Source organism: Corvus moneduloides, chromosome 1, assembly GCF_009650955.1.
Source record: "Corvus moneduloides isolate bCorMon1 chromosome 1, bCorMon1.pri, whole genome shotgun sequence".
In the NCBI taxonomy this organism is placed as follows: domain Eukaryota; kingdom Metazoa; phylum Chordata; class Aves; order Passeriformes; family Corvidae; genus Corvus; species Corvus moneduloides.
This window is the reverse complement of record NC_045476.1, coordinates 119,505,087-119,523,710: the sequence shown is the minus strand read 5'-3', so window position 1 is coordinate 119,523,710 and position 18,624 is coordinate 119,505,087. Positions and strand designations below refer to the sequence as shown.

General features: G+C 43.1%; 1 protein-coding gene across 2 annotated transcripts in view; it reads right to left on the bottom strand.

Annotated features, from left to right (window-relative positions):
• Window positions 1–18,236, bottom strand: part of DTNA (dystrobrevin alpha) — a 231,298-nt gene extending 213,062 nt beyond the window's left edge. For both annotated transcript variants that reach the window (XM_032124631.1, XM_032124641.1), the window contains exon 1: window positions 18,081–18,236. The gene's annotated coding sequence lies outside the window, so the exon portion shown is untranslated. The remainder of the gene's footprint in view (window positions 1–18,080) is intronic.
• Between the last annotated feature and the right edge of the window lie 388 nt (window positions 18,237–18,624).

Below are 18,624 nucleotides of genomic sequence, written 5' to 3'. Positions count from 1 at the left end.
TTTTGATTTTGGATGCTCAGCGAACAACCAATGCTGCTTGAAAACCAACTGATTCCCATTTTACGATACACAAGTTAGAAGAGAAAGGAATAATATCACACAATAATTTTCAACAAAAGTACAAAAAACACTAATAAGCACATGCTGATGTAAATTGGCTTCTATCTCCAGCACCCCAACTGATAATCCATTATCTTTGCTCATAACATAGATTTGGGCACTTGCCTTGCACTTTTTACAATCAATTAATTCAGACTAAGGGATACTGCATAGGCCACTCTAATCCAAACTCCTACCCCTAAGTGGTAAAAATTATTTTATTAAGCCCTAGACATCAAATAGGTCCATGGTATAGCAGTACTGAAATGTTTCAGATGAGCTTGTTAGGTGCCTGATCTAATTCCAGATTAAAAAAAAAAAAAGTTTTTAATAATAATTTTATTTTCAAAATAAAATGGAGAGTATCAACACAAATCACCCTGAAATCACAGTACTGGCTCAAAAAGCGCCACTATTCTGAAGGTTGGTAGAGTTGCAACAGGCTTTAGAACTCCATCTCCCTTGTGGAAAAGCCAGCAAGAGGCTAAAGCCCGAAGTTTCTGAGTTCATACTCTCCATTCACCACTAAAATTCTCAGAGAAACTGACTTACTTAGATGGCAGCAAGGCAAGGAAGCACCATCTTACCCAAACAAGTGAGTTTCATCAAAAAAACCAAAAACCACTTTTCCAAGTATGCAGTAGCAGATTGAGCAGCTCCAAGAAGCACCTGCCAGGTCAAGCATCTGAAGAACCACTGAGAAGCAACTCTCTGAAATATTCAGGTACCTCCCATTCAGAAAGGGGTGAGGATAGAGAGAGAGGTGCTTCTAGCAGTGGGAGACTGGGAGCAATCAAACAGCAAGCTCTTCTCCTGGCACCACCATGAGACAGCACAGGGCTTAAAAAGGCAGCAGCACCCATGTACAGGTTTCCAAATGGGAAGTCGCAAGATTCTTATGAAAATGGCTTGTTTTTAATAAAAGGGCCTGCAATGGCCCAAAATGAGACACAACAGTAGCCACCCAGAAAAGCAAAACAGAAAGGAGAAAAAAGAATGATAGATCTCATTTAAAAAAGAAAAATCTATTAAATCTAGATTTAGTGAAAACAGAGAGAAACCACATGCATGTGGCAAATCTTTCAAATTTATTTTGCCGATCACATTTGGGGGCAGAAGAAACACCATTCCCCAAAATGTTCTTCAGAATGAAATCAAAACCTTCAGTTGCAGTAAACTGACAGTTATAACAAAAGCCAAAATTAAATGAGGTGCCCCTTCTATATACTTTGCAGCCATCAAAAGCTTTCAATGTATTTATCAGTCTTTTCTTCTTCAGCTGAAATTTTGCTTCTCAGCTTTCTTTAATCCTAGCTTTATACACACCCCTTCTTGGATCTTAATTGCTCTCATCCTACTTTCAACTTACATTCTGTGTTGCCCTGGAAGAAAAATTGCTTGTTTAATGAGAAGAACCACAAAAGGATTTTAGCCTATTCTAAAACAACATTGAACTATTCCTACCTTACTTTCATGAAATGCCTTTACAAAGGTCATTTTAAAAAGTATGTCAAAGGAAAGCCAGTCCATCAAAGAAAATGCTAATAGACATACAGGGAGAATATTAAGATGGCACAAATGACCACATTCTCTCCTGTTTACATGTACTTGCATGCATTCACTCACTCATTCAGCAATTCTCTGTTGCAGCTTCACGACTTAAAGGTAAATTCAGTGCTGCAAGAATTACTGGAGGATTGGGAGATTTCATCACCCAGGAGGTGAGGCCATGGAAGGGATGTGGGTGGGTCACATCATGCACGGGGCAGGGAACAGATTTTTTTTCTGGGATTCTACACAGTCTCTTCAGCTAGAAGGTGGGGGCCAGGCTTGAAAGCCTGTCAGAGACCATCAGACCCAGAGAGTACTGATGAGGTGTTCTTGGCATCTGGGGAAGGTCTGCAGCTCATCCTGCCTTGCAGAAAGGTTCAGCAGCTGTGGTGTGGGTAGGGTCATTAGTAATGCTGCATTCATGACTCATCTGTGGCTTATTCCTTAAATACACACACACAGAGGCAGGAATTTTTGTTTCACTGGGCTTCAAGTTGGTCAGGGCCTTCAACATAAATCTGTGTATTAGTCTGCAAGGAAATTTATCATCTGACCTTGACATGTTTCTTCCACTTTGAGAAAGAATACTGGTTCCATAGTTCCCTGCTTGTAAGAACAGGGAATGCATCTCAGAAGAAGAGAAGCCTTCATAACAAGGGTATTTCCCAGTTACAACCCATGCAAACAAAGACTAAGAGAGTCTTGGAAGAGACTTGATCAGGAGAACAAAACCAAACAGCAGGAATTTTAGCACAGAAGTGCTTTAACTTGAGCTGAAAACTGAAATCTTCCATCAGCAAAATCAAATGAAGTACTTCATTAAAAGCCAAGTTTAATTCATGCAGAGAAAATGCATCACTTTCAAAACAGACTGAGTGTTTTTGTTTTGGGATAAGCTGTGTCTCTCTGGGCTGCTGGAGGAGTTCAGTGGATTTCTAATTTTGGTGTCTTAGACTGGACTATGAAGCTGCTTTTGGACAGCAAAATACAACCTCCCCACTGGGCACAGAAGCTGCATAGTGATGACATGCCAAGAAAAAATATCTTCAGCCTGGGAAACCTGACACAGTAGGAGACAGGAGAGAAAGGATGAAGTGCTGCAGTAGCTCAGGAAGGAAAAAAAGTAAGTTCAGACTGAGGTAAAGAAAACAATGAATTAAAATCTTTTGATCATGAATTTTTAAATGAAACCTTTTAAAATATCTGAATGGGAAGTTTTGGGTTTGGCTACAGTCTTTTGTCAATCGTTTATGCAGAAAGCGAAAGCTTTTTGCGAAACATTCCATAGCACTGAAGATTAACTTTTTCTTTTTCAGTCATGTCAATTTTCTGCTTTTTTAATCAAATTCTGTATAAGCTGTACTAGAATAAAGAGAGGCACAATGAAGTTTCTCTTTGTATTCAGTGATAGAACAGAATAAAATTTGGACTGGTCTGTTCAGATGCTTCTTAGACCACTTAAAAAGTAGTGGTTTATTTCAGTATCACATGTCTAAAATTCACTAGTACTGAATATTAAATCACATCTTTTTACAAGAGGGAAAACCTTCCTGGTTTATTCTCTGTGAAAACCCACAAAAGTAAGCAATGTTAAGTCAGAACTGATTTTAAATCTGGATGTTATTACACTCACCGGTATCGCTGTTAAATGTCTAAAATATGAATAGTACCTCAAAAATCTATTTCTGATCTTTTTCAAAGATAAAACGTGGCAAATTTAGGGGGTTTTGCCCCTCCCATAACAATGTGGGCTTGGTTCTTTTAAAGCTCTGTGTTTTGTATGTGTGAGTTTTTCTTCCTCTCTTTTCATAACAGCTGCTTTTTTCTTCGCCTCGCTTTTGAGAACAGGCTATGCAATTTTTAGAAAATAAGCACTGCAAATGAATCACCAAATGATAGTAGTTAAGCTCCAGCCATTGTGGATGCTCCTACTGAGGGGGAGCACAAGGGTTTGCTCAGGAGCACGCAGTGTATGGGTGGGTGACCTTTGGTATGGGCTGTGCAGGCTCAGGAGATGCTTCTCCTACAGGCGATGTCCAGGCTCAGGAGGTGCCTCTCCTACAGTCTCTGCACATGGAGAGCATCGCGCAGAGAGGCACAAAGCAGATGAGAGCATCACTTACTGACACGTGCTTGTGTTGACTTCTGGTCAACACAAGCTTCAGCAACACCAAAATACCCGCAGGGAAAGAACACTGCCATCTGGAAGAAGCCCAGTGAAGTTACCCCCTGGCTCCCTGGAGCCTTGCGGGGGGGTGTGAAAAGCAAGGTCACAATTAATTCAGTTGGGATTGCATGGAAGCACTGCGCAATGGATTCCTTTCAACCCCGCTAATATCCTCTCATGGAAAGGGGATTGTGGAGACTTTTTGCAGACACAAACCTCTCCTTGTACATTTTACAACCAAATCCTGTATCTGGATTTAGCTCAGCATAAGCTAACATAATCTTGAAGTCCTGGTGTATGCAGCAAAGCTAAAAAAATCTTATTATGGCAGTAAAATCATGGCTGAGGTAAATATATTCTGCGTCTCTACTTTCAGACATTTGCAGCCTTCTGAAAAATACTGTCCTTTGGTCTAAGATTTCTTGTCTTGTCAGTCCAAGACTACTAAAAATAAACAAGAAAAAATGTTTGCCACTTATTTTTGATCATCTGAAGTGCTCAGATAGGAAAATAAAAGAGGAAATAAGTGTACAAAACATGGAAGGACATAGCTTCTTATCATTCGGCCTTGAAGCCTTCCCTCTGCACCCAGAGGCTAACTTGGCAGCTCAGTCATGCTAAACCACCTGGGATTGCACACAGAAATTCCCACAGAAAGTCAGCTCTAATATCAGCTCCCAAGTTTTCATAGTACCATTTTTTCCTACTTGTTATAGTAGGAAAAGGTTAAAAAGCAGGTGAACTGACAGAAATAGAAAGATTTGTTATTTGACAATGTTATTAAATACACTTAAACCTGATGAAACCAAATCATTACTTTTAGCAGTGACCAGTGTTATCTGGGAATGCAATAGTAAACACTATGGAAGACAAGTTTATATGACTGTAAATAAAACAATGGATGAACCACCTCTTTGGAACCTGAAGCCCCACAGTGAGACACTGTCTGATTTACGGGCTGACTTAACATACTCCAGTTACAAATGGAAAAGGTGTTCATCCTCAGTCAGGTCACTGAGAAGAAGAGAACAATTCTTGGTGTTCAAAATATCCCCCTCTACTGCAACAAATCTCTCTGGGATTAACGCAGGCATGGACTCTACACCATTTGAAAGGGACTTGCAATCCATGTTCTTAGGACTTTGACCTACTCGTTGCTGTTGTGTTTTTGTGATCCACTCTACAAATTCCAAAAAGCCTGTTGTTCATTTCTCACTCTTTTTTTTTTTTTTTTTTTTTTTGCATTACCACTGGCTCCTCCCTCACCAACTCTCCCCAGTATGCTAAGAAATCCTGTCACCTCACCTTTGCATGTTTATATATATTCAGGCACTTGTTTCCCTTCTCTGGTGCAGGTGTAGTTTGATCCTGCCCCAGTGTACGCACTAGATGCTTCACAGGAAACACAGAGCGAACAGTCAGAGCAGATTCCCTCAAGAGTGACTTTACTAGAGCTGTATGAATTTCTGGAGCTAAGGATCTACTGCCTAGATTGTGTGTTGCACTCTCCTTTTGTGTGAGAAGGCACAGATTAGCTGTACTGCTTTGTATTTTGCTTAAAAGGCTTAGGAGCTAGGGTAGTTTTTTTGCAACATTTCTTGATAACTGTTCCACGTATTTTCTTTTTAAAAGGGACATTTAAAAATAGAATATTAAAAAACCCAGTGGTAACAGTGCAGTTACAAATGCTGAAGTTTTAGAAGGAACTGCTGTGGGAGTTTCTGATAGGAATACTTGCCAAGTAAAAAACCACAACAGTTATGAAGACAGTTAATACAGATGCATGGACAACACAGAGCAGAACCTTGTATTTCAAAATCCAGCTAAACACCATAATATCTAATGACATTGACAATTCATGAATAGTATGCAAGGGGGTGTTACCATTTTCCAAAACAAAGTCACATCAAACACTCTGCTCTTGCAAGGTAGGGGAGGATCGTCTTCTTTAAAAACAAAAATAAAAGGAAACAAAAGGAATAAACTGTGAAAAATAAGCCGTGAAAAAAATAGTAAAGGCCTTTTCAAGGTCTGAGCTTCCAGCCACACTGCTCACATAACAAACACTAACAAATGTTTTGATAATTCAAGGACTGTGTGCGAGTGTATGCTGGAGCTTCAATTTAAACACTTTAACACCATTTAATAACTTTTCCTAAATTATGTTCCAATCACTGATGTGCTCTTTCCAAATACAAGTATAATACAATTTGAAGTAAAGCATAAAGAGCAAATACATTCTTAATGAATTTTTAACCCCTTGTCAACAAGGGATTCTTCGGACTTAGCCAATCACCCAAGCCAAGCAAGAGGCCCAGGAAGTTCCACTGCTGTGAGGCTGTCAGAGACAAGGAAGTGATAACCTTTTGGTTTGGGTTTTGCAAACAAAGCAACACATTGGTTTTGATTACTTTGTTTGAAGACCATTAGAAAAATGTAGATTGGCCCAGTATCTTGCACCCCTTAAATGGAAATAGATGCATGAAGAGCTAACTACAACAACATGCAAGTTTTGCTGTCTTTTCAGTACAAAGAAGTTAAAACAAAGAAAAGCAAGGAAAGGAAAAATACCACCATGAAAACCCAAACACCCTTTCCCCCTCCTCCCAAAGCCCCTTGAGAGCCATCCAGCTAGATGCTGATAATATCAGATAGCTAGATCTGATGAAACAAGTTTCTTTGTAGCTTGGCATGTTGGTTTCAACAAATTGGGATGTAAATTGTAATGCCAATGGGAAAACACTGCTTTTTCTCTCTGTTAAGCAGAGGCCATAGAGAATCCCCTGGAAAAAGCAGCAGTTAATTCAAGTGCCCTGGCTGGTTTCTGAATACGCAGCTCAGGAGTGCTGAAGTCAGATCAGTATATCCCCACCCTCCTCTGCATTCTGAGTGCAGCGCCATGGTTCCCATCTGCAGCACCAGAGCTCATGGAATCAAAGGTTCATGGGATAACCGTGACCATTTGTAGCTCTGGCAGCAGTTTTGAGCTCTCCTTCCATTGTGTAATTTCAAGGGCTTGCAAAACGCATGTCAGTGTATGAAAAGGAAATCTGGGTTTCAAGGACAAACCTTCTCAACACCTGAGTAGTAAGATGACATTGACTCATAGGCATAAGGTCTGCTCTGAAAGACAACTTTGTTTTTAAATCTTTTTCCTTGGTTGTGAGCAGCAAATGGCATAGACACATGAGACGACTAAGGTTTCTGCTAGTATTATTTTATCTCTGTTTCTTTTTCTTCCAAACTCCCCTATTTTCTTCAGCCATGTCCATAATTGGATGTTCAGATTAAGGTGAGAGATGTATTAAAATACATAAACAGTAGGATCATCAAACACAGTATGTGCAAAATGGCAGGTTTTAGAAATATTCACTGCTAAAATTTCAACTGTTAAATGTGTTTTGGTAGGCAAAGAAGACTGCAGCTTTTTTAAACATGAGGAAATCCAAAGGATTACATCAAACCATGTTACAGACACTGAGAGATACAGGCTTTCAAGCAAAACAGCTGTCATTAAAGCTCCTGTGACTGCTTAGAATACACTGCTGCAGTCTCCTAAAAAAACCCCAAATCCATGGGAAAAAAGAATACCTTTAGCCTATACTTTAGCTTCGGAACAGAGACGCAGCTCCATCTTTCTTCCTTTTCCTACAAATAAGCAAAAGCACTATGAACCATTTCTACTCCTGCAGTCACCAGCAAGGGCCAAAAAGCCACAATATGGCCTGTAACAAACATGCTCATCTCACAGCAGGGACTACAACCTCACACCTACTTTCCCAGGACTGCACTTAGCACTGTATGTGCATTTCATTTTATTTAACATTAAGGTCTTCCAGATACAACATCACTTCCTACCTTCCAAAGGTTCTCACTACTTGAAACATAACTGTGAGCACTGGGTAAAAATTCTGAAACAGCATCTGGTACCAGCACAGCTGCTAAAATGCTGTTGTGTCATTCCTTTCCTCGGACATTCATACAAGCTGTCCCTGCACATCTATGGCGACAGCAACCTGCCAAAGCCACCAGGGTTTGTGTCATTCTGTGTCACAACCAGTGCAATTAATTACTGAGGTGATTTGCATGTTTGTAGGCCATCCACAGTCAATGTGCAGCAGTGGTTAAGACAGAGCAGCTTAAATCCAGGTGCCACTGGCAGAACAGGAAAGGATCCTTGGGCTTGTAGAGAACAAGAGCAGCTCTGTGGTGCAGAGGGAAGGAGGGAGGCCAGCGTGAGGCATGACTGTACTATGAGATGTTTCTGTGTGGAGCCGGCAAGACAAGAAAACGAGCGGGTCCAGGACACGTATAGAGGCAATTGAAGGTCAAAGAGAAGTATCTAGAAGTAGTGTGACCTCTAAACCAGCCTTTTTATTGCATTTTTTATTACCCTCATGGCCTAAACGTGATCAGCTTTGATCCAATGTTCATGTCATTATACAGCAACCAAAGGAGGGCACAGCCAATGATTTTTTTAACTCTCAGCACTCAAAAGCATTGTTTAGGCCTGGTGTAACCTATCCCTGTGTTATTCTAACAGGATGCCCAACTTTCATGGTTGCCAATTTTATTTATGGCATAATACTTGCACAGAAATACAGACAAATGATTATTAATGCCTTTAAAAGTAATTTTCACAGGAAATGCAACACAAATCTAACTGTGCATGTCTTAAACCTTCCCTGTTCACACCCTGTCCAGAGAATAAGAGTCATTTATTGGGAAGCACGTGCCTTTTCTTTCTGCCCCTCTCCCCAGGTCAGTATCCTCAAAGCCTTTCTTCTAGTCCTTCCATTTGGCTACTTGGTGAACTCCAGAAGCATTTGCATTGATGGCGCAGGACTTAGCACTAGATCTGTCATATATGGTTAAGCTGCAGCTGGGCTAAGCTCCCTTTTTTATCCTGAGTGGTATTTTCTCTTTGAACTTTAGGAATTTATACAGTGTTTTATCCTTTCAAGTATCTCTAAAATTCTTCACAGGATCTACAGCACAGGCAGGGCCTTTTTATGACAGAAAGACACAGTAGGTTTCCATGCTTTGCAGTCACTGCAATATAACCCACTGCTTCACTAAGCCCACTAACATTACATCCATTATTTGGAACGGCGCTTACGGTAAAGAAGTCATTTGTTCTGATAGTCAAGTGCACCATCAAGAGTCTGATTGCCTACAACGAATCAAGAGAGTTTTATAAGCCCTACTATGTGCTTTCATATGTTGAAAGAAAAAAAAAACCTCACAAATTGTGCAGGAATAATGATCTTTCTGCCAGCTTGTTTTTAGAACTAAAATACATAACACTTAGGTGTAAACGCAAATAGCAGTGATAATATGGGGCTCCCAGGGTATCAGAAAGGTAGCATTCCCTATGGAAATACAGAAGAACACTACAGTGGGACAAATTAAATATACCTTTCACCAAAACATGAAAATATTCTACCCATTCTTCTGCTTAAGCAGGATGACTGGTAATGTTTAGTGAAGAGAAATGAACTAAGTAGCTGCATTTTAAGTTACTACCTTGTATAATACCTATTGTGTACCTTTTCTGTGCAAAAAAGTTTCATGCAGTTGTCCATAATAACTTCAGTCTTGGTATGACTAGATAAACAGGGGTCACGAAGGAAAAATTAGCTAAGTGCCTTTTTAGCAATCCAGTGTTCACAAACACTAACTGCTTTAAAATCTTCTGCATCCGTCTAGAGAAACAGGGACTGCTTTTGAAGTCCCTCTAATATTGCAGTATTTACAGTCTGTATCACCTTTCTCTGCAGAAGGTTATACAGGGCACAGTGTGATGCAGTTCGGCTTCCAGTGTCCTGTCTGTGGGCTTGAAACATGCAGCAAACTGACCCTGCTACTGCTAACACCGGTCTTCTCAAGAGAATTCCTCCTGCAAGTAGTCCTGTAAGGTCAAAGGAGACTCTTTGCCAAATAAGCCTTTGAAAATGAGTCGTGCTCTGTCATGTTAAGTGAAAAGGAACTTAGCTGGACCACGTACTAATTTTAATTAACACAGTAGAGTCCTTCATATCAGATGATCTGGTTGGGTTTTTTTCTCCTTTCCTCTCCTTCCTTCTTTTCTTTTTGCTGTTTTCAGGCTTTTTTTTATTTTTTTTCCTACCCTTTCCTTTTGCATTTTCTTTCTCCTTTCACACACTATTTTTTCCCCATCCCACTTTCCCCTTTTAACAACCCACCTCCTCCTCCTCCTGCATCCTGTTTTTCTATCCCTTTGTCCTCTCCCAGTCCTTTGAAGGACTACACCTGTGTTTTTCTAACAGTCCCACCAGAAGCAGCTGAATGCCAGTGATAAGAAAACTGATAAAAACCCCTTGAGACTTAAAGGCTGTATTCCTACTAGCCTGCACAAAGGGAAATGGTAGATGTGGGCTAAGGAGAGAGGGATTAAATGAGTCAAAACTTGCAGTATTCCAACACAGAGGACTTAAATTTCTGTAATTCCCATTAACTAGTGCACACCACCATTAAACTGCTTGTTCTGGTCAATATTTAAGAAGGGAAAAAATGAGCAGAGCCACATGGTAAACACATCTGGAAGACTAAAAAAAAAAAAGAAGAGTGAAAAGTTAATGAAAGTGTATATACACGTCAGACATCATACTCAGACCAGGAATGGTGTTATCATTTCCATTACAGGAGCACATACCTGCCTCTGAAACCTGCAGGAGTTTTAATTGTTTTTTGAAATCCACGCCCTAAGAAAGTACCTCATTATTTCCCCTTTTCAGAATAGCACTTTCATCGCACTCGTTTTGGACACCTCGCCAGGTAGGTCAATCCCCAACAAAAGCCTGGTCCCATTCTTTAAGCCAAAACACACTGCCTAGGTCTGCCGGTGCATTTTATGTGCTGGCTTGCAAAATTTCTCTGTGCAGTGTGTGCACTTAGAAATCAGCAGTACCTGATCTGGGAGTCACACAGGCAGCTGCCATGTCTTCAGGTTAAGCATAAAGGGATTACATTAGATCTGGCAAATGTCATTTATTTCCAGGATTTGAGAAAAGAATTTTCTTATCCCAGTAATTCCAGCTAATCTAACTTAAGGATCCTAGAAAGATAAAGCTGAATCTCTACTTTTATACTGAGAGTATCCAGAGCTCATTATGGATTTTGCCAAAAATCCCAGATCCTTGGTTTCCCTTACCAGCTCAAGAAAAACTGCATCCACAGGCCTTCCAGAATTTTAAGAGAAGCCCACGGCAATTTCCAGTTGGGTATGTGATTCTATTCATCCTGCAATCCACAAGTGCTCTCTCCTAGTGAGAGCTGGACCTTCAAGCAAGAAACCTGTGTGCCCTGAGACAGCAAGACTAGGTGATTCTCCAGCATCAGATCTATAAAATTAGGGAAATGGGCTCAAGGGAAATGGGCTTCTGCAACTGAATCCATGTGCAGACAAGCTCAAGCCACCTAGCTTCCCTATGTCCTTTCTGCAGAGATGCAACTAATGTTAACGTCTTCAAAAGAATTATACATATTTAACTATCAATTAATATATGGCCTGCGTGCATGTGTTTGCTGACTGCCATCCATGGAAGGGGCTTAGCTAGGGAGTTTGCCTAACTACACAAAGATTTTGGAAGCTATGACCCACAAAGAAAGTTTGGTACATTCTGTACTGACAACTGATTTCCACACACCTCTTGCTCATTATAGTATTTCACACTTTAAAATGCAATTCAAAACAAAAAGTATGGCATGCACAAATTTCCACTGATCTCAAGCTGTACTAGTAACTGCTGGTAGAATCGGAGCTGGTAGCAAGCTCCAAGTGGTTTGTAAGGAAATTCACTGCAGTGAAGTGTCATTTTCCACATTCCCAGTTGTAGTTAGAAGAGTGCCTGGATTCAAAAGACTAAATAACTTCCTTTATTACATAATCTGCAAAACTGCAAGCAGAGAGCAACAAGGAAAGCACAGATCCTTCCTCTGAGCACTCTGACGTGCCCCCTCTCCAAAAGAAGTCTCTCCCCAGGCTCACTGCTTTGGTACTCAGCCTTTCGCTCCGGCACCTTTTTTCAAATTGCAAAGATCCCTATTTATTATACCCATACATACAATTATCTACATCTACACATATGTATGCGCTCTGCTGGCTGCCCACACTCAGGCCCATCTGCCGGGCTGGCGCTCTGCCCACCGAGAAGTTGGTCGGTCCATTTCACTAAAGCGCAACTGTCAAGCCGTGATGGGCTTTGGTGGGCAGCCAAGAGCCCTCCTTTCTCCAGGGACGAAAGCCTCCCAGCGACACTCGAGTTTGTGTGGCACACCACGGGAGCACAACCATTGGCACACATGCCAAAGCAAAGAAGATTTCAAAGAGGAAAGCAAAGAGGAGAGCTGACTGGTACTTCAGACTGTGATCCAGCCCACTTTGTGGAGGTGATTATAGTGGACAATGCTGCTGTGGCTGAGCACAGGCCAACCATCATTTAACTTTGACTTTGGCACCAATCAAGTACAACAGGGCAATTGTGAGACGACTCAATAGATGTAAATAGCCACTATACAGGGCAATTCAGGGAGGCATAAGGGCATAGACAAGTGGCCTACAAAAGGCAGCTCCTTCCATGTGCGTGCACACTTGGTGAGTAACTCCAGTTGCCCGGGAACCAGGAGTCAAGATCAGAACTACAAGCATCAGATCTTCAATTCAGCCCAAATCTTTCTAGGAAGATCATCTTGCGCATGCTGCCTCCTCTCACATTTCTGTTAAAAGCTGATCTTTACTTTTACACTTGCACTGTGTGAAGACAGAGGTGGGTCATGGTTTGCTTTGGGGTTTTAATCTCTCAATGACAATAACAACATGCCTGGAAACGTTGCTTTATCTTCTACTTTTCTTTTCCTCCAGGTACGCGTGGACTTGGCCACTAGGAGCCTGCTTTAGAACCTCTCGATGTGGCTCTTCCTCATGGACAGAATCAGCTCACCCATCCTCCCTGGTGTCAAGTGGGATGCAAACACAGCTCCGCCTCCCTGCACCATCCAAGATGAACAGTTCAACGCGGTCTCACTGTTCAGCGGCTCTATTCATCCGTAAGTACGACAAGCAAATTCTGGCACTAAACCAGCAGCTCCTCTGCTCCTCAGGAAGGCCCAAAGGCAAAATTATATCATGCTTTTCTTTAAACCAGCATGGTCAAACTTCACTATGAGGAGTTTTACCAGTTAAATGAGGCTCCACTCACAGGACTCAGTGGTCAGGAGGAAGTTCCAGCTGAACTTTTGAAAAGCTGGAGATAATGCTGAAAGATTCTTTCCCCTGTTGATTTTAATCGGGTCAGAAAAATCTTTCATTATGACACATCACAGAACAGTTTATAGACATCACCATCACATGACATTTTAATTGCTGTTACCTCTTTAGACAACTAAGCCAAGGCAAAGCTTGTCAGCACCAAGAGGAAAGAAAATCAAGTGTGCTTCTAAAGTCTGCCTTTCTTAAGCAAAATAAGCAGACATCCAGACCACTACATGAAGAAATTTTACATGTACCTTCTACTTCAATTTTGAATGGCTCTTCTGACATCTCTTCCAGCTAAGAAGATTAAAAAAGACCAAATCATTTGAGATATTGCATTGCTTCTTGACATCAATCTGGTGAAAGATTTAACTGAAAAGAGCCTTTATTTTTGTACTTTGTATGTTATAGGATGGAATTCTGTTAAGTTGTAATCTCTTTTGAACAATTATAGAAACTGCTGTATTTCCCTTTACAGGCTGTTCTGCCTATACAGAGAAGAGCATTCCTATAAAAATGCAGCCTCTGTACAATAAAAGGTACGGCTCAGGATTTCCCTCTGGGTCCTTGTGGCATATGCACAGGCACGTGTACTGTCAGTGGTGCTTCTCACACAATCAGTATAAATACAGTGGTTCCAAGAGGAGATGACATCACACATTTTATAGTAAAGGAACTGCATGAAACAATTATATTCCCTAGCAGCAGTTATGGATATGCCATAGGTAAGTAAAACAGTTGTGATCTTCTTCACTCTTCAGTGGGATGAAGAAAATACCCAAAGACTGGATTTATGTCATAATAGAGGGAAAGATTTTGCCCCATACATTTCAGTCTTGTCTGCCTTAAGCAGCAGGCCAAAAACCTGGCTCTACTGAAGTGAACAGTGTCAGGGCAATTAGTCTCAGATTTGGTGATCTCCACACCAGGACACAAAGACCACTGAAATTTCCAAGTACTTACAAGTGGCTTGGCATTTTATCTCAGTTGCTGAGACTGCTAAACCATCCCTGCACTGACTTTTCCACAGGTAACACTATAGACAGCTGTACATCTAAAGATTACAATAGGTGCATCTAACTTAAAAACAAATGAAGCATTTACGCTTTAATTGGAATCACTAAGATTTAGACCTAAATTGGCACGTCTTTCCTGCATGGTTTTCAATATGTCTTCATTGTAACAGTTTCCCAATTTAAGGCAATGTGAGAAGACAGAAGCTTTTTTTTGCAAGACTACGAACACACACACACACACCCCCTACCCCAAAACCAGTGCTAACATCTGTGGCAATCCAAAATGGTGACTGGCTACATAGGAGGAGATTAAAAATACACAGATCAATAATGTTCTGCTACAATTTTCAAATAGAAACCTCACGTAGTTTTTTCCAAACACAGTCCCTCTAGTAGCTTTTGTAATGACATTGGAGAGGGAGACATTGCATTACACTCTTCTAGGCCATTCTTACAGTCCCACACATAATTCTCCCCCTGCCTCCCCCCAATTTTCAGCAAAAGTGTCATTCTTGTGCTGTTTGTATAAGTGGACAGAATTTCAAGCATTTGCTCCCAAATGATTATAAATCAAGGAACCTTCATGCTCCATTAGCTTGAGAAGGTGGCGTTATTAATGATTGCTATTTGAGGAAGTTCACAGTAAGTGTCTAAGTGAAGACACCTCTGAGGTAAGGCTCTGTTTTGTTTCTGAAAACAGCTGCGTGGGCAAGTCTCCACTCTCGCTGTTTAACATATTTCTGAGGCTACCACTTCTAAGAAATTTCAATTATTTTCGTTAGCTTAGCATTAACAACAATACTGTCATTCCACAGCAATGCTTATGAAAAGTCATTTAGCTTAACAAATCCTGGGGTCTATGAAGATGCAACACTGCTCTTACTCCTCTATTCTTTATCCAGTTTCAGAAGTCTGAAAAAGCTGGTTCAAGTCTCAAACACAAAAAGTGAAAATTTAAGTATTAGGTCATATTACTAATGGACTTGAAACAATGTAAGAAATGACTGGGTATAGCCTGGCAGAGCTGATTTGCTCCACAGGTTAATACACCGAGATTTCCTACATGATCCTAACCAGCAGCCTTTGATTTCCACAGCTGCAGGACCAACTCTGCAAAGAAAAGGCGAGTCAGAGGTCTGATTAAGTGAGTTTTCTGCCTGTTAGTTACTTGCCTAGGTGCACAATGAATGCGATGCATCCCATGCATGAATACCACACAATACCAAATTTAAAGATAAGAGATCTGACTCATCACTCCACTGCACCAGTTTTATGCCTACGGGGCTCCATGTTCTTCCATGGTGACTCAGACCCAAGACTCCCCTCTCTCCAGGAAAAACATGACAAGTCATGCAGTACATGTCAGACTTAGCCATCAACTATAATCCGCATTTGCAGTGCAAAACTAATTGGAATGTAACATTCCATACCACTTACACTTTGCTGTTAAGCCTAGTGATAGGAATATATATAATTAATGTAAAGAGCAGCAGTTTAAAATACAGTCATTGGAATTAACCCTATTATACCTGGCCACACTCAAGGAACCCTGTTTGAGAAAGCAGTCCTTGCCAAATAGTTAATAGTGTCGATATGTGCACGCTAAAATTAACAACATGGAATTAAGGAGATTAGTCACTGGAACAAAAAGTTTCTCTGGAACAATCCTCATTCTAAGACTGCTGCTTCCACTTTTCTAACCCAGGGCTGCTGAAACACAAGAAACTTTTTGGACAACTCTAAGGTAGGCATTGACTATTTCTTCCAAAAGGACATGCTGTGTTTACGACAGCTACTTTTGGCTTTCAGGTATACAAATATAAAACACCATCAGGCCCATTTTCTTCTCACAGCTTCATGTCTGTATATATTCATTGATTTCAGTGCAATTATATCTGATTATTTGCCTGGAATGGAAGTTAGATCAGTGCTGACCGTTAAACGCAATTCTGAATGGATTTATACTGGGAAAAACGTGTATGAGGAGACAAACTATTCTACAGTCTGACAAGCACACAACTGTAGAAATCAAGGAAAAAATTAATAAAGGACTAAACCTTCAAAAAAATCAAACAAAATAAAACAATTCATCCTTCACCTTGCTCTAAACTATAAGGGATTGGTATCCAGCAGTTTATCATAATGTACCTTGTGCTTTTTTTCTGTTTTTTAGTCACAGGATTGGCGGGTTACTCTAGAAAGCAGAGATCACTGCCACAGGTTTGTTTTCAGGATTGGGTCCTGAGCTACTTTGCAGAGAGAGCTGAATCTCTGACGGTTGATCCTGCACAGTTCAGCCTTCCTGGGCAGTGGTGCACACAACCAGTAACACACCAAAAACTGCTCATGCAAATGACTGCATACCATCAATGAGCCACATATACTGAGTGTTACATGCATAAACTATCCACTTGCTTGTGATCACAGAGTGCACACGTATGTAATTTTGTATTTACTACCACCACTGCAAGACGGTAGCATCTCATTCTGACTACACTTACATCCCACTGAGAGGTCAAGCCAGGAGGCAGTATTATAGGTGTGCTTTTCTATAGGAAGGCAAGATTTATTCTTAGGCATTCAGTTCTTTGAGTTTTAACTGTGTCGTGTGAAAAAGAAAAAATAAAATCCACATAAAACCACAAAACCATTCACTGCGATGAATACAGACTTTGAATAAATACAGGACCTTGACTGCAACAGGAGGGCGAAACCCAAAAATGTGTCAGTAGGATCATTCTCTTTTGAGGAGCAATATAAAGGCATGAACCTAAAATAGATATGGCATTGGCTCTTATCTCATGCTCACTTACCCTTTGACAACCAGAAACCGCGGTGACTTAAAAATCTAGTACTTGCTACTCTAGTTGCCATAATTTTATTAGGCTGGTCGTGTGGCATTCACAGGTGTGAGACATAAGCTGGTATCCAGGTGGAAGTTATGAAAACAGCTCCATAGCTAACGACACTGTTAAACCACAGAATCCGTGCCTTCACCCCCATTATTGAAATATTTCTACATCCAAAAAACAAGGGGAGAAGCAGAGCTACAGCGTTCAGAACTGAACAGCAAGTTACAAAACTTCGAAAACACCACCATATATTGAAAGCCTACTAGCACCAAATTTGTGATGCCGCTTATCACTTGGTGAACCTCTCCTTTTAACATGCGGGTCACCAGTAACTATCAAGGATTACCAGACAACGCTGCTTCCCACCCATGTTTAAAGTACTACTTAGGTACTACCTAAAACATCACCCATGCTGGAAGCGGATCCAGTGAGTAAGTACCCGACTCAGCGGTCGCCAGCAGTATTTCACTATGGGTGGTAGCTGGTCTCTAGCACGGAATGTGTAGAACAAGCCAGTTTGGCTGCAATGACCGAGATCTTCACCGCCCAACACCAAAGTTTGCCATCGAGCCGGTGAACGCACAGGTAACAGCAGCCGCTGCTGCGTTGCGGGGCGCCGTCCTTTCGTCACTTTTACCTCAGCTGGCTGCAAGAGGCGACAGCGGGCGAGCAGGGACAGCCCACCGGGTCCCCAGGTGGTCTCCAGGGACCCCGGGACCTGCTGCACTGAGAGGCTGGGGGGGCGACTGGGAGCGAGCCCTGCCGTGCCGCATGCCTGTGCACACTCGCACGCCGGGAGAGCCTCAGCGGCGCCTGGGGACAGGCGGGAGCGCCGTGCGACCCCACCGGGGGCGGCCTCGGGAGGGTGGGGGACAAGGGGGGACTGCCCCCCGCCTCGCCCACCCTCCCGAGGCCGCCCCCCACCCCCGGACAACGGCGCCGATGGGGAACCCCCGGCGCCCCCCGCCCCGCACAGGCACACGGCAACAGGCGGCTGCGCCCCCCGCCCGGCACCTCGCACCCGCAGCCCCGGCCGGGATCGCTACCTCGGGAAGGCTCCGTGCGCTCCCGCCGCCGCCTGCTCCCGCCGCCGCCGCCGGGGCGGATCAGCTGATATTTACCTGTGAGGTAATGCACGCTCCGTAAGGTCACCGTGCACCCGCCGCCGGCACACGATGCCAGGCAGGAGGAGGGACGCGCCGGGAGGAGCGGGAGTTGCTCCTGCTCCGCCGCCGCCGCGCACGGCGCCGGAGCGGGGCGGCCGCGCCGCGCAGAGGCAGAGGCGGCCGCTGCCGCTGCAGCTCCTGGCACATGCTGCAGGTGTCAGCGCAGGAGCTGCCCCGCCGCCCGCCCGCCGCGCCCGCCCCGCCGCGATGCGCAGCCGCGCCCGCCGCACCGCGCCGGCGCCGCGATGGTGCGCCGGCGCCCTTCGCAGGCTGAAGCTGCCGCGAAGCAGCTGCCCGGCCCCGGCGCTCCCCTCGGGGGACGCTCCCCCGCCAGCACCGGCGGAGAGGGGGCGGTGGGAGGGATGACGTAGTGGGGCGTGGGGCAGGGGCGAGGCCGGGCGGCGGGGCCGGGAGCCCCCTCCGGGCCCCCCGAGGGCGCGGATCCGCCAGGGGGGTGCGGGCGGGACCCCCCCATCCGTGCCGGAGTGGCGGGCGGGCC